The sequence below is a fragment of the Panthera tigris genome, chromosome B3 (genome assembly GCF_018350195.1).
Source record: "Panthera tigris isolate Pti1 chromosome B3, P.tigris_Pti1_mat1.1, whole genome shotgun sequence".
Classification (NCBI taxonomy): domain Eukaryota; kingdom Metazoa; phylum Chordata; class Mammalia; order Carnivora; family Felidae; genus Panthera; species Panthera tigris.
Window position 1 is genome coordinate 40454694 of NC_056665.1, and position 21230 is coordinate 40475923.

The 21230-nt window shown below is 38.5% G+C and overlaps 1 protein-coding gene and 1 long non-coding RNA gene across 4 annotated transcripts in view; one reads left to right on the forward strand and one right to left on the reverse strand.

Annotated features, from left to right (window-relative positions):
* Nucleotides 1–21230, reverse strand: part of ZNF609 (zinc finger protein 609) — a 211708-nt gene that overhangs the window by 70065 nt on the left and 120413 nt on the right. The gene's annotated exons all lie outside the window — the stretch shown is intronic.
* LOC122239450 lies at nt 5182–21194 on the forward strand. The gene is made up of 2 exons (XR_006218571.1): nt 5182–5473; nt 20971–21194. It is a non-coding gene; the product is annotated as an uncharacterized LOC122239450 (long non-coding RNA).

Consider the following 21230-nt stretch of genomic DNA (forward strand, 5'->3'; position numbering starts at 1 on the left):
ATGTGGCTGTCCAGTTTTCCCAATACTGTTTAATGAAGAGACTGTCCTTTCTCTACTGCATATTCTTGACTCCTTTGTCATATATTAATTGCCTGTATATGCTTGGGTTTATTTCTGAGCTCTCTATTCTGTTCAACTGATCTAATGTTTCTATGCCAATACTATTCTGTTTTAATTACTGTAGCTCTGTAATAGAATTTAAAATCAGGGAGAATGAGGGGCACCTGAGTGGCTTGGTCAGTTAAGCATCTGACTTTGGCTCAGGTCATGATCTGATGGTTTGTGAGTTCAAGCTCCGCACTGGGCTATTTGCTGACAGCTTGGAGCTTGGAGTTGGCTTCATATTCTGTGTCTCCCTCTCTCTCTGCTTCTCCCCTGCTCACACCATCTCTCTCTCTCTGCCTCCTTCTCTCTCTCAAAAATAAAAATAAACATTAAAAAATTAAAAAAAAATCAGAGAGCGGGATGCCTCCAGCTTTGTTCTTATTTCTCAAGATCGTTCTGGCTGTTTGGGGTCTTTTGTGGTTCCATACAAATTTTATTATTCTAATTCTGTGAAAAATGCCATTGGAATTTTGACAGTGATTGCACTGAATCTGTAGACTGCATTGGGTAGTATGGACATTTTAATGATCCTGATTCTTCCAATCTATGAACATGAAATACCTTTCCATTTATGTTGTCTTTAATTTCTTCCATTAATGTCTTGTGGTTTTCAATATACAAGTCTCTCGTCTCCTCTGTTAAATTTAGCCCTAATTCATTCTTTTTGATCCAACTGTAAATGGAATTTTCTTAAATTTCTTTCTGATATTTTGTTATTAGTGTATAGAAATGCAATACGTTTTTGTACTGATTTTGTACCCTGCAACTTCAGTGAATTCATTTATTAGTTCCAATAGTTGAAAAAAAAATTTTTTTAATGTTTATTTTTGACAGAGAGAGAGAGAGAGAGCGAGCGAGCATGAATGGGGAGGGGCAGAGAGAGAGGGAGACACAGAATCTGAAATAGGCTCCAGGCTCTGAGCTGTCAGCACAGAGCCCGACGTGGGGTTCGAACTCACAGACAGTGAGATCATGACCTGAGCTGAAGTCAGACGCTCAACTGACTGGCCATCCAGGCGCCCCTCCAATAGTTTTTTTAATGGAGTCTTTGCGGTCTTCTATAGATATCATGTCATTTGTAAATAGAGACAGTTTTACTTCCTCCTTTCCAATGTGTATGTCTTTTATTTCTTTTTTTTTTTACATAATTGCTCTGGCTAGGGTATCCTATACCATGTTGAATAAAGAGGCAAGAGTGGGCAACCTTGTCTTGTTCCTGATCTTAGGGGAAAAGCTGAAAGCTTTTCACCACTGAGTAAGATGTTAGTTCTGAGCTTGGCATACATTTATTATGTTGAGGTATGTTCCCTCTACACACACTTTGTTGAGAGTTTTTGTCATGAGTGGATGTTGAATTTTGTCAAATGCTTTTTCTGCATCTACTGAGATGATCATATAATTTTTACCCTTCTTTTTGTTAATGTGTTGTGTAACACTGACTGATTTGCAGATGCTGAAATATCTTTGCATTCCTGGAATAAATCCCACTTGATATGGTGTATTATACTTTTGAACTGAATTTGGTTTGCTAATATTTAAACATTTTTTAAAAATGTTTACTTATTTTTGAAAGAGAGAGAGAGACAGAGACGGAGACAGAAAGTGAGGGGTAGGGGCAGACAGAGAAAGAAACACAGAATCTGAAGGAGGCTCCAGGCTCTGAGCTGTTAGCACAGAGCCCGATGTGGGGCTAGAACTCATGGACTGTGAGATATTGACCTGAGCTGAAGTACAACGCTCAACCAACTGAGCCACCCAGGTACCCCGGGGTTTGCTAATATTTTGTTGATAATTTTTGTACGTGTGTTCATCAAGGATAATGGCTCATAATTTTCTTTTCTTGGAGCATCCTTGTCTATTTTGGTGTCAAGGTAATGCTGGCCTCATAAAATGAGTTTGAAAGAGTTCCCTCCTCTTCTATATATAGTTAAAGTAGTGGATTAATCATATATAAAGCTAGTGTAAAGGCTAAATGATGAAAGTAGGAAAAGTAACTATGATTACAATAATGAGTAATAATAATTAGTAGGGATACACAATAATTAGTAGGGATACACAAGATAAAAAGATGTGAAATATGACATCAATAACAAAACCTGGGTAAGGGGAAAATAAAAATATTAAGCATTAGAATGGAATCAAACTTAAGTTGTTATCAACTATAATAGGCTGTTATAGGTTGTTTTATGTAGAACTCATGGTAGCATCTAAACAAAACCTGTAGTAAGCACACAAAAGAGAAAGAGAAAGCAATATAAGCACACTACTAAACAAAGTCATCAAACGACAAAGGAAAGAGCAACAGAAATGAATAGAGAGGAACTACAGTTAGAGCCACAAAACAATTAACAAAATGGCAATATGTATCTATCAATAATTACTGTATTTTAAATTATATTCATTCATTCATTCAATTTAAAATGTTTTTTTATTTATTACACATGAGCTGGGGAGGGGCAGAGAGAGAGGGAGAGAGAGAATTCCAAGAAGACCCTACACTGTTAGCATAAAGCCTGACTTGGAGCTCGATCTCATCAACCGTGAGATCATGAGATCATGACCTGAGTCAAAATCAAGAGTTGGATGCTTAACCAACTGAGCCACACAGGCGCCCCTATTTATTTTTTTAATTGAAGTATAGTTGACATACAATGGTATTACTTATAAAGTATCAATAATTACTTTAAATGTAAGGAGACTAAACTTTCCAATCAAGAGAAACAGAGCAGCTGGGGCACCTGGGTGGCTTAGTTGGTTGAGTGTCTGATTTTGGCTCAGGTCATGATCTCATGGTTTGTGAGTTCAAGCCCCGCATGGGGCTCTGTGCTGACAGCTCAGAGCCTGGAGCCTGCTTCAGATTCTGTCTCCCTCTCTCTCTGCTTCATTCACTGCTTGTTCTCTCCCTTTCAAAAGCAAATAAACATTAAAAAGAAAAAAAAAAAGAAAGAAACAGAGCAGCTGAATGGATGAAAAAACAAGACCCATCTATATGCTACCTATAAGGATATCCACTTTAGATGTAAGAACACACAGAGATTTAAAGTGAAGGGTTGAAAAAAGAAACACTATGCAAATGGAAACCAAAAGAAAGCTGGAGTGGCTATATTTATACCAGATAAAACAGACTTTTTTTAAAACATTTATTCAACTTTCAGAGACAGAGCACTGGGTGGCTCAGTCGGTTAAGCTTCCGACTTCGGGTCAGGTCATGATCTTGCGGTTCGGTTAGTGAATTCAAGCCCCAGGAGTTCGAGCTGAACCGACAGCTTAGAGCCTGGAGCCTGCTTCAGATTCTGTGTCTGCTTCTCTCTCTGCCCCTACCCCACTCACGCCCTGTCTCTCAAAAATAAACATTAAAAAAAAATTTTTTTTTAAAGTCGCATACTCTTCCAGCTGAGCCAGGCAGGCACCCCAAGAAATAAAAGTCTTATAACAACTAGAAACTAGAAAGTAGAAGGAATTAGAAAAAGAAGAACAAATGAAGTTCAAAGTTAGTTGAAGGGAGGATATAACAAAGATTAGAGCAGAAATAAATGAAATAAAGACTCAAAAGACAGTAAAGAGGACCTATGAAATGAAGAGGTGGTTCTTTGAAAAGATAAGCAAAACTGACAAGACTTTAGCTAGACTCATGGGGGGGGGGGGCGTGGTAGAGAAAGAACTCAGATAAAATCAGAAATGCAAGAGGACATGTTACAACTGACATCACAGAAATACAAAAGGTCATAAGACATCACTAGGAGTAATTATATGCCAACAAATTGGATGACCTAAATTCCTAGAAACATACAACTTATCAAGACTCAACCATGATGAAGTAAAAAGTACAAACTAATTACTACTAAGGAGATTGAATCAATAATCAAAAACCTCCAGATGAATAAAAGTTCAGGATCATATAGCTTCAATGGTGACTTCTACCAAACATTCAAAGGAGATTAATATCAATCCTTCTCAAACTTTTCCAAAATTTTTATCTTTTTTTTTTAAACATTTATTTATTTTTGAGAGAGAGAGAGAGAGAGAGAGCGAGCACGCAAGCAAGGGAGGGGCAGAGAGAAAGGGCAACAGAGGATCTAAAGTGGGCTCCATGTTGACAAAGAGAGCCTGATGCACAGCTCGAACTCGCAAATGGTGAGATCATGACCTGAGCCAAAGTCGGACGCTTAACCGACTGAGTTACCCAGGTGCCCCCCCCACCCACCCAATTTTTATCTTTTACTGTGAGGTCATAGCAGTGAAGAATGTGAGGGCTATTAGTACAATCTGGTGCCACTTATCTGATTTGTGCCAAGATACTAGCCATTTTACCCACCACTGCTTTTGCATTATCAGTGCAAATGTCAACAGAGAGAAAAGCGCAAATAATGTCTTACTATTATTATGAAAATAGTTCTGATCTAGGAGAACCTCTGAGAAACTCTCACACATATCTAGGGGTCTGAGAATCACATTTTGAGAACGAATCATCATGTTCTGGGATTGAAGAAGTCATCAGCTTCTCCAGAACCATAGGCCCATATGATCCCTGAAGCTTCTGTTAACAAGGAAGTTGAGGGAGATTGCCTATTCAGTGGGCAAACAAGAGCGTCTTCCACAACAGGGCCGTTTGGAAGTAACGGTGGAGGAAAAAGAGACACGAGCCAGGGAAAATTATTAGCAGGAGGTGAGTAGGAAAGACTGCTCTTAGGATCAAGGATTTTGTAAGTAAGGGATGCTTACAAGTTAGGTAATAATAAATTTCAGCAGTTGGGCAATGAGTGTTTTAAGCATTTGGGAGAATGAAGAACTCACTTAATGGTTTAGTAAATGGACAAATGAATGACGATCATTACTGATAAAACTGACCTTACCATTGTGGGAAGAGGGAAAATCAGTCTCTCTAGCACCTATTTGTTTTCAAATTGCCACGGATAAGACCTCTCTGAAAATATAGCTTAGTAGTTCAGAAGTTAAACATACCATCGTTTAAAAGAAATTTTCAAATGGTTCCTCGATTAACCAGGAACCATCATTTCTTACAGAAGTCTTCCTTGTCCATGCTATTTCAACTAAAGGTATTACAGAGATAAACTTCAAAGTGGTACAAAGGGTATTGTGCAGTACAGATTAACTCCTGATTATGGACACGTTAGCACTGTTGAACCAAGCAGGAAATGGCCATCTGCTAAGATAGGCTTCATTGCCCAAGTGTCTCCTGGGTAATTTCGTGTCCTAGAAGGTCACAGAATGCCAATGATTTGGTATAACAATGGGTAATTCTGATGAGACATCATTGGTTCTATAGAAAGCACCATAAGCAGCAAAGCTGATTTGGGTTCCTAGAGAGCCTGTGTATACTATACTATAGCACCTCACTTTCTATCAGGTATGTGTTCCCAAAAGAATGTGCACAGAAAAATCATAGCACAGTGTGGAAGAATTTTAAAGATCATCGAACTAACCACTCAAGGGTGAAATATTTCCCATTGGGGTAGTCATAAAAACCTCATTTGAACTCCATCCCTACCTACCTATATGGGTGGAGAAAATAGCTCCATACTTTACTGAGGTGGTTTAAAAGATTAAATTCTTCTTTAATAGGTTAAGGACCTAGCAATGTACCTATAGTATTTTGGCAATCTTGAATGATACCCATTATTAGTTATTCTAATAGTCAAGTCACTCTTGGAAGCTCATACTGAAATTAACATTCATGAAAACTCTCTAGATCCGGGTGCTTGGGTGGCTTGGCTTAGTTGGTTAAGTGTCTGACTCTTGATCTCTGCTCGGGTCATGATCTCATGGTTTTTGAGTTTGAGCTCAAATTGGGCTCTGAGCAGACAGTGCCAAGACTGCTTGGGATTCTCTCTCTCCCTCTCTCTGCTCCTCCCCTGCTCACATGCTATCTCTCTCAAAATAAATTAGAAAATTAACAACAACAGCAACAACAAACAACTCCCTAGATCTTTTCTACTCAAACTGAAAAGATTCTCTTTCATCCCTGACTCCCAGTTTCCTTTCCAAGAAGCAACCAACATAATGCATATGTATTTGCTTGCTTATATGTACCTTTATTCTTTTTAGGCAAATGACAGTGTACTATATATACACGGTTTTATACCTTATTTGTTCATGTAACAAAAATGTAGATAATGATTTAAAATTTTAAATGCTCATCTTCCTACAAGACATACTGGTTGATATCTCAGCTCTATTATTTAATAGCTGGGTGGTCACAGACACATTATGCAATCTTTCTGATTCTACTTCATTCTGTAAAATAAAAACATTAACGAGTACCTATATTTCATAGGGCCACTGTAGCAATTAACTGAATATAAAGTGCTTAGTATACAATGCCCAAAACACAGCAAAAGTTCAATAAATATTAGCTGCTGCTGCTGATAGTAATAATAACAATACCTTGTTAATTTAATTCCGCCTTTCAGTCTCTTATAACATTGTCAATCTCTCAGACATTCAGAACTTATGCTCTCCATTTGTAGTGGTTCGTGATAGTACAATTTTGGCTTTTCATCATGCTTTCCCTTCCTTCTTCTTCTGGTAGAGGAATTTCTCTTTCCTGGGAAAAACCCGGAACAACCAAATTCCAGTACAGGAGTGGGCCCAACTCTACACAAAATACATGAAATAGGTTCTTCAAAGGCCATAGAGATTCTTCCTCTGATCTCTTAGGCTGGAAGGACTAATTAAAATTGGGGCTGCTAATAACCATTCTTCCGAATAGATGACAAAGACTTGACTAAGAATAAAGCCAATTCAGGGGAAAGGAGAATAGGGAAAGGAGCAAAGACAGAATCCTGATGACATTATTTGAGCTCCTGCTGGAAACTAATCAACTCTATTTGTGGGAACATATAAATTCCTTGTTTGCTTAAACTAGCTTGAGCAAGGTATCCATCACAACTGAAAAAATCCAGATCACTATATACTACCCAAAGATTTATATGCCTAGTTTATATTAAGTCAGGGAAGTTATGCAAAAAATGTTGAATAAAAGTAGCCCAAAGGCAGAGTCTTGTGGTGCACCACCTCCACCTAGCTGACAAACATCTAGTAATCAATACTCTTTAAATATAGCCCTTTAGTCAGCTATAAAGTCACCCAGCTGTATCGTCATCCAATTCACATTTCATCAACACGTCATCAAGAATATCATGAAAGGCTTTTTCAAATACCCAGAAGAAATCCAGGCATTCCAATCTACCTACCCAACAATTGTACTGGGAACACAGAGAGAGAAAGAAAGTTTATAGTACCTTGGTTAAGGACTTAAATGGTTTCTAATAAGCAAAAGTTTTCTGGATTCTCTTCTTCATTCAGAAATATCAAATACTTAACATGGTATAAGCACTGTATTATGGCAAGTGATAAATCTAATATGATCCCTGTCCCTAGATCTGGTGGGGTAAACAAATGTGAACAAGTAATTAAATCAATGCCATTAAGGATGCAAAAAGTTAATACCATTGTTGGTGGGACAGAATTAGGAAACAAATTAAATTCTGGATATGAGTTTTAAGTAGGCAGTTAGATATGCAGGACTGGAACTGAGAAGAAAGTTCAGGACAGTAGTTAATAGAGGCCATGAGCTTGCTTGAGTGAGAGAGCCCAAGCATAGAGGATAGATAGGAAAAAAAAAGAAGGCTCGAGAGAGAAAATAAGGAGTATCATCATTTAAAGGATTAAATCCAGGAAGAAAAGACCACAAAGAACCTGAAAATTATAATAATCATGATGACAGAGGTAAACTTTACTTCTTGCTACATGTGTGCCACGTACTTTTCAAAGCATTTTATACGTATTCCTCAAAACCATCTGCTGTAGTAATTAAAGTAGTAATATAGTAACCTTTATTTATTTTTATTTAACAAATCATCCTCAGGCTTTTTTTTTTTAATATTTATTTTGAGAGAGAGAGAAAGATCACATGCATGCGCATGCACACACACAGTGGAGGGGGAGATAGAGAAGGAGAGAGAATCCCAACCAGGCTCCACTCTGTCAGTGCAGAGCCAGACGTGTGGGGTTAAGCATCTGACTCTTGATTTCAGCTGAGGTCATGATCTCACGGTTCATGGGTTCAAGCCCCATGCAGAGCTCCATGTTCACAGTGTGGAACCTGCTTGGGATTCTCTCCCTCTCCCTCTCTCTGCTTCTCCCCTGCTCATGCATATGTACTCTCTCTTTCTCTCTCAAAATAAATAAACCTAAAAAAAAGTTAAAAATTAAAAAAATTAAAATTTATTTTTATTTAAGTATAATTAACATAAAGTGTTATATTAGTTTAAGATGTACAATATAGTGATTCAGTAATTCTCTATATTACTCAGTGCTCATCATAAGTGTACTCTTAATCCCCTTCACCTATTTTACCCATTCCCCCACCACCTCTCCTCTAGCAACCACCAATTTGTTCTCTGTATTTAAGAGTCTGTTTTTTTGCCTTTTTCTTTATTTTGTTTCTTAAATTCCACACGAGTGAACATATATGGTATTTTCTTTCTCTGACTTATTTAGTGTAACATCCTCTAGGTCTATTTTTATTGTCACAAATGGCAAGATTTCATGGCTGAGTACTATTCCATTGTAGATATGTATGTCACTTCTTTATCCATTCAGTTCTCAGTGGACACATGGATTGCTTCTATATCTTGGCTATTGTAAATAACGCTGCACTAAACATATGGGTGCATATATGTCTTTGAATTCAAGTGTTTTCATTTTCCCCATAAATACCCAGTAGTAGGATTACTGGATTATATAGTAATTATATTAAAAAAATTTTTTTATTACATTTCTTTATTTTTGAGACGCAGAGATACACAGAGTGCAAGTCGGAAAGGGGCAGAGAGAGAGGGAGACAAAGAATGTGAAGTAGGCTCCAGGCTCTGAGCTGTCAGCACAGAGCCCGATGTGGGGATCGAACACATGAACTGTGAGATCATGACCTGAGCCATAGTCGGATGCCCATCCGAGCCACCCAGGCACCCCAATAGTAATTCTACTTTTAATTTTTTGAGGAAACTCCATACTGTTTACTACAGTGGCTGTACCAGTTTGCATTCTCACCAAAAATGCATGAGGGTTTTTTTTTTCCCCTACATCCTCACTAACATCTGTTGTTTGTGTTTTTAATTTTAGCCATTCTGACAGGTGTAAAGTATTATCTCATTGTGGTTTTAATAACATTTACTTTTAATTTTAATTTTTTAATGTTTATTATTTATTTTTTGAGAGAGAGACAGAGCACATGCGCAGGTGAGGGGCAGAGAGAGAGGGAGACACAGAATTCGAAATAGGCTCCAGGCTCTGAGCTGTCAGCACAAGCTGGACGCAGGGCTCGGACTCACAAATGGCAAGATCATGACCTGAACCGAAGTCGAACGCTTAACCGACTGAGCCACCCAGGTGCCCCGGTAGTATCTTCTTTCAAAGATAACTATACTAAGGCTAAACAGGTTAGGTTTGGCCAAGGTGATACAGCTACTAAGTGATAAAACTGGGATTCAAACTTGGGCAAGTTGGCTCCAGAACCTATGCAGTAATAAAGAAGTGAGAATCAAAACCGAATGGTGTCACCAAAAGTCAAGGGAAAAAGGAGAATGAGCTATTGTCAAATAATCTTAGCAAGAAGTTGAAATTGCAGGAAAGGGTAAGGCACAGAAGTTAAACTGACTGTGCTGGGTAAAGAAAAGCACGAAGTGGTGAAGGGAAGATAATTAGAATTTATTACGAGTCTACTGTGTGCCAGGAGTTCTACATATGTTATCTCATTAAATCTCCTAATATCCCTATGAAGTAGATGGTAGTTTTGTTTGATAGAAAATAAACAGAGCCCTGGGAAGGTTAATTGATTTGTCTGTAATTACTCAGTTATTAAGTGGTAGGGCCAGGATTTTAACCAAGGTATGTCTGACTCTGAAACTTAAACTCTTCCCCTTTATATCATGTTACTCCAGAAAAGCTTAGGCATGATCAGGAAGGAGAGTGCAAGTAGCTCACACTATCTATTTACATTTTGCTCTAGGATTTTGCTAAAGATCAATGTAAGTTTAAGGATCCATAATTCTGAAAACTTGGACATTTGCCTGTCCAGTGTTCTCCTTCTGGTTCTCTCCCATTTGCCAGGATTCCCTAGACCACAGGATCTCTGACTCCACATGCAAACTTTTTCAATATTTTCCAATATGATTAATTTGATTTAGACACCTGAACTCCATCAAAACCCAAGATGTTTATCAAAGAGGAAAGAGGGTACTTGCTATTTTGTAGTCCTCTGGTAAAGCAAACTTATCTTTTGTAAGAAGAACAAAAGTTGTTCAAGAGTTTTAATCTATTTTTGGATCTGGGTTTGCACGTTAGTTTTGGTAAATCCTTAGTTTCATATTTTGATTTTTGCTTAAAGTTGCATAATACGGTTCTGTTTTCAGTATAAATATCCTCTGAAGTGGGACTGAAACATCTGTCACAAAACAGTCAAGCCTTGCTAAACTATATTTCATTTTTTAACAACTACTCCTTAGCTCAGTTCTTCTAAAAATGACCAACAAACCCCCAAATACTAAATACCAACACTATATGAAATTTAGAATTTTGTATAACATACTTAATATATGGGGCTCACAAAATCCTATAGAAATTGAGTGGCACAATTCATCTTTCAAGGGACTGAAGGTTTCTTAAATACCATAACTTAGAAAGACATCATGATATTCTGATATTGGAAAGAATCTGCTCTTAAAAAATCTCTTTAACAGAGGTAGTGCATTAGGCAAACCCAACAATGTAAGAGTAACTATATTCTAGTTAATAGGTTTTTAATGCTTTTACTACTAAACATGGTCCTTATTCTAATACAAATCCATTCAACAAAGTAATAAAATGGCGAATCACACAACTTTATAAGGCTCAGAAAAACAGATGCCTTATTTGTAGAATCAATACAAAGTTTATGTCCTTGCTTGCAAAACTTCATTTTAGATTGGAGGACAAACTGGTAAAAAAAGTACAATAAGGATGAACAACGGGCTTCAAGTACTGGCCTAGGGAGTGACTGCCAGAAGGGACAGAGAAGACTTCATACGTGAGTGGGCTAAAGCACAAGGAGGAGTTTCCCAAGTAAAGAACAAACTGTACTCCAAGGAACAACCCATTCATTCAAAGGTGCACAGGCAGTAACAAACACTATATATTTAAAGAATTCCAAGTTGTTTGATTTGGCTGGAATAAAGAGAACAGGGAGAGTGAGATTGGAATTTATCTTTCCAGGTATTAAGAAACTACTAAGGAATTAAAGAAAGGGAATCATGTCATTAGATTTCTATATTTAAAGGTAAAACTAACTCAAGGGGGTAGACTAAAAGAGATTGAAAAGGAGGGATCCTAGCTAGATGCCTGTTACAATAAACCCAGTAAAAAAGAAGGAAGGGGATGACAGGAAGGATTCAAAAGACACTCAGGATATATGTATAAGGAACTTAACTTCATGAGGTAACAGACATGCAGGTAAATCAGTAAAGGAGTCAGGTACGATCAGAATTTCAGACTGAGGAGGGGTGTTTGGGTGGCTTAGTCAATTGAGCATCCTACTCTTGATTTGGGCTCAGGTCATGATCCCAGGGTAATAGGATAGAGCCCCACATCAGGCTCCACACTGAGCACAGAGACTGCTTAGGATTCTCTCTCTCTCTCCCTCCCTCTTCCCCTCTCCTCTGCTCATGCTCACTCGCTCTCTCTCTCAAATAAAATTAAAAAAAAAAAAAAAAAGAGAAGAGAATTTCAGATTCAGATAGTTGGGAAATGATTCATTCCACACATATTTACTGAGCACCTAATACATGCCAGGCACTATTCTAAGTGCTGGAGATATGCTATAAACCAAACAGACTAAAATGCCAGGCTGTGCGGCTTAAATTCAGTTGGATGGTATCCCATACCTGAAAAAGAAAGAAAAAAGGGGAGAAACAAACAGGTTTTAGTTTTGGAGAGAGGCTGAAGAAAGATGAATTAGTTTTTTTTGGTTTTAATATTATTTTTTAATGTTTACTTTTGAGAGAGGGCATGAACGGGGGAGAGGGACAGAGAAAGAGAGGAAGACAGGATCTGAAGCAGGCTGTGCACTGTCCACGCAGAGCCCTATGTGGGGCTCCAACTCACAAACCATGAGATCATGACCTGAGCTGGAATCGGGCACTTAAATGAACCACCCAGGCACCCCTCTTGTTGTTGTTTTTTTTAACTTTGATCAGTTGCCAGTACTCTATGAAAAGAAAACTAGAAGTATATTAGAAGTAGGTAGGTTGTCAATGCATCATCTAAGGGAACATCAGAATAATATATAAATACAAATTAAAACACAATATAATTTTCCAATTTCAGACTGGCAAAGATGAGTAAGTTGAACAAATATCCAAGCTGGCAAGAGTATGGAAAAAAAAAAAACACAGGCATTCTGTTGTAGTTGGTAGAAACATAAATTGGCAGAAACTCTGTAGAGGGTACTTTGGCAATATGTATCAAAATGTAAATTGCACATGCTCATTTGGCCCCCAAATTATATTTCTATAGTTTATATAAAGAAGATAACAGGACAGGTACACAAAGATGTATGACATACAGTTTGTTTCAACGTCGTTTTTAACAGCCAAACAAAAAAAGCCCAGAAACAATGTAAATGTTCATCATAGCATAGATCTCAGTCATCAAGGAGATATCCACAGCATATTTTTGAGTGAACAGAAGGTTACAACACAGCATGTACTAGATTAGCCTATTAATGTTAAATTGATGTCTACATTAAGTATATATGATTCTTATACGGTATGCAGATCAGAAATTAGAAATGGAAATTGAGATCTGGAAGGATGTTCTTGAAGTCACTCTGGATAATAAGAATCTGGATGATTTTTAGTTTCTTATATTTTTCAGTATTTCATTTTTCATTTTATTGAGAATTTATAGTTTTTAAAAAGTTATTTTTATTTTAAAGGAAAAGGAAGAGATGATTACATATGTGAAGGTTTAGGTTTATTATAAGAAAAGGGGGTGAGGCTGATGAAGAAATGGACAGGTAGGGGAAAAGAGCAGCAACAGTGTGGCATGTGAGTAGAAGGGGGAGGCAGACAGGTAAGGATATTAAGTCAGTACCTCCACTGCACTGGCCCCACACAGCTGAGTGGCTCCTAAGAGCTGGGGAAACAGGCCATTCTACACAAACATCTCCACGACCTTCATAGGCAAATATTCATAACCTAGCAACTACCCGTATTCATTTAATTCTAGCTGTTGAGAACCAAGTGGCATATTTCGTGCATGTGCAAATATGCAGACTCTTTATTGAGAAATAAACAACAATTCCAACCCCCTCTCTGTGGCAACCAGAATCCTACCTGGAACAGGGCCAGAAAAAGCCATGTCTCCAGCACTTCTGAGAAAACTGTGGCTGCTGTTTATCAAATTAAAATGCAAAGCAGCGCACTCCAGTGTCACTGGGAACTGTCAGAAAGGGATTATGGTTCCCACCCCAAGGATGCAGGTCAGCTAAACAATACCCATCTCCTTGTGCTGAGAAGGAGGGAGAAGGAGAAAGATTAGGCCTGTTTCCAAATAGCAGTCCCGCCTGCTTGTTACCGTGGTAACCTCCTTTCCCAGAGCTGTTCTCATTTGTCTCTCTCTGCCTGACCTTCATGTTGTTCTGACAGTAACTGAGGAGGAAAAGGTGCCTGCCTGCCAGCTCAGCACTCAAGTTGAGGGCACTGAGCAAGAAAAAGAGGCACTCAAAGTCTCTCTCATTCTAGACTCTAAACGGTGACCTTAGAGCGATTAGAGTCCTGAAAGAGATTTCTGGTAGCCCCTGTCATTCCATCCTTCCCTCCCTTGCTCTCGGGGCCACCTCACTTCTCTGATATACCCTTTCAGTGTGAGGAATCCGAGTCAGAGTCAAGTGGGTAGGTGAGAAGTCACAGAGAAAAGAAAAAACAAGGCATGACAGGCTGAAGAATAGAGGTAATAAAATATTAACTCAAAAATGCCTGAGACAATTATCAGTACAATGGTTAAGTGCAGCCTTTAGTTTCCTCTCTCTTCAGGATTCATTGCCGTATGTTCAGTCAGTGGAGGTGTGAGGGCAATTAAGGTACTCCCACAGGGCTAGGGGAAGAGCCCAAACACTCAGTGCTTTCTATTGTTTTTCTTCAAGCCACAGATACATACAATTCAATCATTTAACAAACAATTATCGAGTCCCCTCTATGTGCATGTTCTGTGCTAGACACTGGGCATGGAATGGTAAAAGAAAAGAAACTGATAAATACAAGGAATTAGAAACCTACTAAGGAATAGATAGGGAAAGTGATAAGAGAACAAAGTGATCTATCTAGGGTAGTCAGGGATGGAATCACCAAAGAGGTTGGATTTAAGCAGAGACCTGAAAGATGAGAAGATATGGAGAGCCTGGGGATAAGCAATGCAGGCAGAGGAAACAGCACATGCAAACCCCTAAGGCAGGAAAAAGCTTGGCCTATGTTTGAGGTCCATGTTTCATTTCATATTACCAGATACACCCATAGAAAAATGTTTCAATCTGATGATTCTAGAAGCTTAGGAGGCCCAGAGAATGGGCACCATTAGAATAGCTAGTCAGATACATCCACTAGGTCCACAGAGGAGTTTTGAAGATATCAATCATGAAATACTATGGTCTATGGACAAAACTCTTATGCAACAGTTTAGAACGATAACTACTACAATACTGGAGTCACTTCTCTACCACCAGTAGTCACAGTCACTCCAAAAGACACATTGTATAAGAGTGGGGCTGATTTTCATTAGTTTATCTTAAATGGCATCCCAAACCTACCCCAAGCCCATCAAAGACTTTAACCTAAGCCTAATTAAACTGATTTATATTGGAGTAATGAGCTTATAAAGCAGGTGGCAGGGACAGGTTTTAGTTCCAGTTTCTATCATTTAGCTGTATAGCTTTAGGCAAGTCAGTTCACTTCTCCAAACTTCAACCTTATGAAATAAAGGAGTTGGATTTTATTATCTTTAAGGAGATGGTATGAGGGCTTTCTCAGTTCCAAGTGGCAGAAAAGCATAGCCTAACTGGCTTAAAAAAAAAGGGGGGGGTGGTGGAATTTAGTAGCTCTCAGATAACTAAAAAAGTCCAAATTATGCATCGCCTGATACAGGGGCTCCAATGATGTCATGGAGGCCTAGTTTTCTATCCCTCCCTCTCTTGGTACTGCTTCTCTGGTCCATCTTCATTTTTAGAAATGCTTTCCTCTGGAGTAATATGGTAGCTACAACAGTTCAAGCTCTTAGCTCCAAGCCCAGCAGAAAGATGTGTTCTCTTCTAACCACTGTAACAAAAATCCTGATATTCAGTCTGGTTGGACCAGATTCTATACAAGAGCCAATGTCCCTGAAAATCTTTATAATTTTTAAATTTTGTAAATTCTTTGCATTTTCAGGTTTTAATTTTAAAAACAATAGTGTACACATAGTTTTTGTATGCCTAGCATCATCTTTCCTATAGAAAAACTACTCCCCTCCCAGGCCTCTTACTAACAGACAATCACAGTGTCTCTCTAGTCGCCTTGCTCTGGAGTGGGTTCAGCATCAATTTTTTTTTAAACCAAGCTATTGATAGACTATTTCATTTTTTTTTTTTTTTAGAAACTAAAGCCATGCTTAATATGCCTATTCATGATATAAAACCCTTTGAACCTCTCCTGCTCTTGAAAGTATTAAATTTTTGCATCTTCCTCAAATAAAATACTTATTGTAAGATAATCAAGGAGTTATACTATAAAAGTATTATTATGGCCAGGCAACAACATACCCAATTATACTACAGGAATAAATTATGGTCAGATCATCAGAACATTCTGGATTACTCATAAATATGGGAATTTTTCTGAAGATCAACTGGAATTTTCAGACTGGAAAAGGCTGTATTATTAGGATTTCACTATCACGAACATTTTTGTATCAATAGCTATTAATTTAAAACATAATTTTCAATGTCCGAATAGAATTCCTCTGAACAAATAAACCACAATTTGTCCAACCAATCCCCTACAGGTGATATTTAGGTTTTCCCAATTTTCATTTGTTTAAACAAGGCTGAGAAGAATATCTTTTTTTTTTTTTTCCTTTTAAGTAGGCTTCACACCCACTGTGGAGCCCAATGAGAGGCCCAAACTCACAGTCCTGAAATTGAGACCAGAGCTGTGCTGAGATCAAGAGTTAGATGCATGGGGTGCCTTGGGTGGCTCAGTCAGCTAAGCGACTGGCTTTGGCTCAAGTAATGATCTCACAGTTCGTGATTTCAAGCCCCACATCAGGCTCTGTGCTGACAGCTCAGAGTCTGGAGCCTGCTTCAGATTCTGTGTCTTCCTCTCTCTCTGTCCCTCCTCTACACTCTCTCTCTCAAAAAAAAATAACAAACATAAAAAAAAAAAAAAAAAAGAGTTGGATGCTTAATTACTGAGCCACCTGAGTGCCCTGAGAAGAGTATCTTTAAAAAATTTTTTTAAAATGTTTGTTTATTTTTGAGAGAGAGACAGACAGACAGACAGAGCATGAGTGGGGGAGGGCAGAGAGAGAGGGAGACACAGAATCTGAAGCAGGCTCTAGGCTCTGACCTGTCAGCACAGAGGCTGATGTGGAACTCAAACTCATGAAGTGTGAGATTATGACATGAGCTGAAGTAGGATGCTTAATTGACTGAGCCACCCAGGTGCCCCAAGAAAAATATCTTAATACATAAGTCTCTTGCACCTGTTTCACTATTTTCACAGGGCTAAAGTCTTACATACAAGAGTATTGAGTAAAAGGGTATGTATATTTTAAGGCTTTTGTAACACACTATTCCAACAACTTTCAGGCAGGTTAAAAAAAAAAAAAGGCTTTAGTATTGCCTATATTTCCAGGATAACTTATTTACCCTTCCCAGGACCTTTTTAGGTATTATTAAGAATGTAATGTTCAAAGTATTCTACTTTCAACTTATTTTGTCTTTATCCCTAAAGGATAAACATCCCTAAAGGATGATAACATTTTCTGTTTGTTTTTAATGTCTCCCTAACTATAACTCTGTAAATTGACATTTACAGCCTTTGCTCTCAAGGAGGTCTACACTAATTTCTGGATTCCTTTACTGGGTTACAAATGACTACTCAAAACCTAGAGATATAAAATATATAATGTACGACATACAACATACAATATGCACTATATATGGGGGTTTATCTCATGCCCTACCACTCCCATATGCATGACATTATTTTTTTTTAATATTCTTTTTTTTTTAATGTTAATTTTTAGTTTTGAGAGAGCAAAGCAGAGGAGGGGCAGACAGAGAGGGAGGGAGACACAGAATCCAAAGCAGGCTCCAGGGTCTGAGCTGACAGCACAGACCCCAAGGCAGGGCTTGAACTCATGGACTGTGAGATTATGACCTGAGCTGAAGTCGGACGCTTAACTGACTGAGCCACCCAGGTGCCCCTAAAGGCTAGGTTTCTAAGAGCACAGGTTGGGACTGAGATTTCTAATCAGCAAGTAGCTGGCAGACAGTAGAGATTTAGTAAGTGCATAAATTAAATGGGGCCATGTACAGTATGTGATTTTTCTTCTCCAACTTCTCCAGGCAGTTCTTTGATTTTCTAGTCAACCTGAATGTTTTAGTCTTTACCATAACCAGTATGGTCAACCATACATCCCACATTTAATTTTTTACCAGCACCTATCAGTCTGTTTTCATTGTGAATTCCATAAGAGCTTTTCTTTAAAAAAAAAAAAAATTTTTTTTAAATGTTTATTTATTTATTTTTGAGAGAGAGAGAGACAGAATGCAAGCAGGGGAGGGGCAGAGAGAGAGAGGGAGACACAGAATCCAAAGCAGGCTCCAGGTTTTGAGCTGTCAGTACAGAGCCTGACACAGTGCTAAAACTCACGAACCATGAGATCATGACCTGGGCCAAAGCTGGGTGCTTAACCAAGTGAGCCACCCAGGCACTCCACATTAACAGCTTTCTAAAAGAAGTTTTTCCTGACACATATATTTTTTAATTTTTTTTAAGTTTATTTATTTTGAGAGAGCACGTGTGCACATGAGCTAAGGAGAGACAAAGAGAGAGGGAAAGAGGGAGAGAAAGAATCCCAAGCAGGCTCCGCACTGTCAGCACTGCCTGATATGGGGCTCAAACTTATGAACCTTGAGATCATGACCTGAATCAAAATCAAGAGTCGGACAACAGACTGAGCCACCCAGGCACCCCTGAGAAATCTTTTTAATCAACAAAACTCTTAAATTTCTGGGTCTGTTTCTAATATGTAAAATTTCGTCACCATTTATAATTTTAACCTTGTAGAAAAAAAAATCTCATATAAAAGAATATCCCTGAAAATGTCTACAGATGTGGACTATCTTAGGAAGTAGAGGGGGATTTTTGTTTAAGAATGGATAAGGGAAGAAAGACTGCTTCAAACAGAAGGAAAGGGTGGAAACAAGTAGGAGAAGGTGCCTGGGTGGCTCAGTTGGTTAAGTGTCCTGTCTGACTTCGGCTCAGGTCATGATCTCATGGTTTGTGGGTTTGAGCCGCACATTGGGCTCTGTGCTGACCACTCAGAGCCCGGAGCCTGTTTCGGATTCTGTGTCTTCCTTTCTCTCTACCCCTTTCCTGCTCATGCTCTGTCTCTCTCAAAAAATAATAAAAAATATTTAAACATTTTAAATAAGTAGGAGATAAATAGTTAAGGGGCACCTGGGTGGCTCAGTCGGTTAAGTGTCCAACTTCAGTCAGGTTATGATGCTGCCATCCATGAATTCAAGCCCTGCATTGGGCTCTGTGCTGACAGCTCAGGGCCTGGAGCCTGCTTCAGATTCTGTGTCTCCCTCTCTCTCTGCCCCTCCCCAGCTAGTGCTCTGTATCTCTCTCTCTCTCTCTCAAAATAAACAAACATTGAGGTACCTGGGTGGCTCAGTCGGTTAAGCATTCAACTTCAGCTCAGGTCATGATCTCGTGGTTCATGAGTTCAAGCCCCACATCAGGCTCTGTGCTGATGGCTCAGAGCCTGGAGCCTGTTTCAGATTCTGTGTCTCCCTCTCTCTCTGACCCTCCCCTGTTCATGCTCTGTCTCTCTCTGTCTCAAAAATAAATAAACGTTAAAAAAAATTAAAAAAAAAATAAACAAACATTTAAAAAAATAATTAACAGAAATGGACTTTGAAGATAACTAACCTGGGTTCAAACAGATCCTCCACTATTGGCTACTGCAACTTTAGGCAAGTCATTTAACTTCTTCAAGCCCCAGCCTTCCCATTAGTAAAATAGAAATCACACTAGTACACATCTCACAGAATTACTGTGAGAATTAAATGAAATATTATACAAAAGCATTTAGCACTATTTCCTGGCACAGAACCTGATAAATGTTAAATGCTGCTGCTGCAGTTTCTGTTTTTATTAAACAGGCCCTAGGGATATTCCAAATGGGCTTCATCCACCGACCTTTACCTCAGAACAAAGATTAGAAAGTTTACAAGCCAGACAGCAGCTTTTTTCAGGCTAAAAGCGGGCCAAGAGTTGGTTACTAAATCATTGATTTAAAAAATCAAATGAATTTTCTCCTTTTTACCTTTTCAAGTCCATCCTTATGTCAGGTTGGAACATGTGCACATAAGGTGAGTGCACCTTCCATAATTCTTTTATGACTCTACAACTGGGCTCCATAACAAGAGTTAAAATGCAACTTGCTAGTGCTCATCTATGCAAGTCAGGAAAAACCCAGGAGATAAAGTCCCCAAATGACATTCTGATGTGTAGTTAAACCACTTGCTTTATATATGGGTAGCTGAAACATTATCCTTCTTGCACTATTAAGTCTGAGAAAGAAGTTTCCATTATCTCCAGTAGTCTGTACATCCTTCCCCTTCTTGTAGAACAAATTGCAGAACCCACCAGCATAGTTTCCCCAAGTAGATAAAACTGGTCAGCAGGTGACAAGTTGGTAATAATCCTGTAATTCTCTAAGGAGTTAGAAAGAAAAGCATTTAATCTCTACTTCAATGAGGCATTTAGCTAATCACTGGCCTGAGAAGGAACGTTTGGAAAAACAAATGGGTGGGACAGCTTCTAATAAGGGAAAATGTCCATGGCACAAGCGCTTTAGCAGTCTTTAAAAAGATCAGGGAGTTCTCCCTCAATCTGTTCCTCTTCTGCCCTCTAGAACAAGCCAACCTTCGTTCTGCAAAGAAAGCTATCCTGGCTCCTATTACTCAGTTGTCTAGCACCCTCAAGATTTCTAGACATTAGCTGCAGTCACTTAAGCTCTCTTGGCCTCAGTTTCCTCATGAGATTAATAAATGCTAGGTCTTTAGTCTCTCTCTAAATCCCAATCTTGCCTAAATCCAAACTGGCATGAATGTCTGAGGTCAGCTATCCTTAACAGCACTGTTATTAACTTGAGCTTTATTACAAGGGTATTAATCAAAATGAAAACCTCTACATTCAGACAGGCATTTGCAGCACAAAAATTAAACTTGCCAACCAGGAATCTCTTCAAAATGATCTGAATGAGATAAAGGCAGCAGCTGAAACATAATGACTCTGGACTGACATTATTACGCTTAGGGTCCAAGCATGACAGGTGTTAGAAGAGGTTCTTTCGAGCTCCACAAAGATAGGTGTATTTTAAATAAAATACATAGTGAAAGAGGTCAGATGTATTTATCCCTCAGGCAATGAGATATCTTCTTTCAATCTAGGAAATATTAAAATGGCCTACACTGAAATGTTTTTCACATCTCTAGTGTTTCAGAGCCTAGTATTCTTTCCTTTCTCTTCCTTACAGGTTTTGCTCAGGTTGCTAGAAGAGATTCTATGGATTTCTAGCCTCAAAGCAGGATTGACCTGAGTAAAAGATTAGACAGCAGGTGCACACATGCAAGAACTACAAGAAACTCAACAAACCAAATTACAACTGTCAAAAGGAGGAAGAGACCAATACAGAGGAGAGATATTACTTTAGTATCTCTAACAAGTACATGTGGCAGAAATACATGATTTTCAACTTCATTGTTCTCCTCATGTCCTCAAATCAATATTCAACTA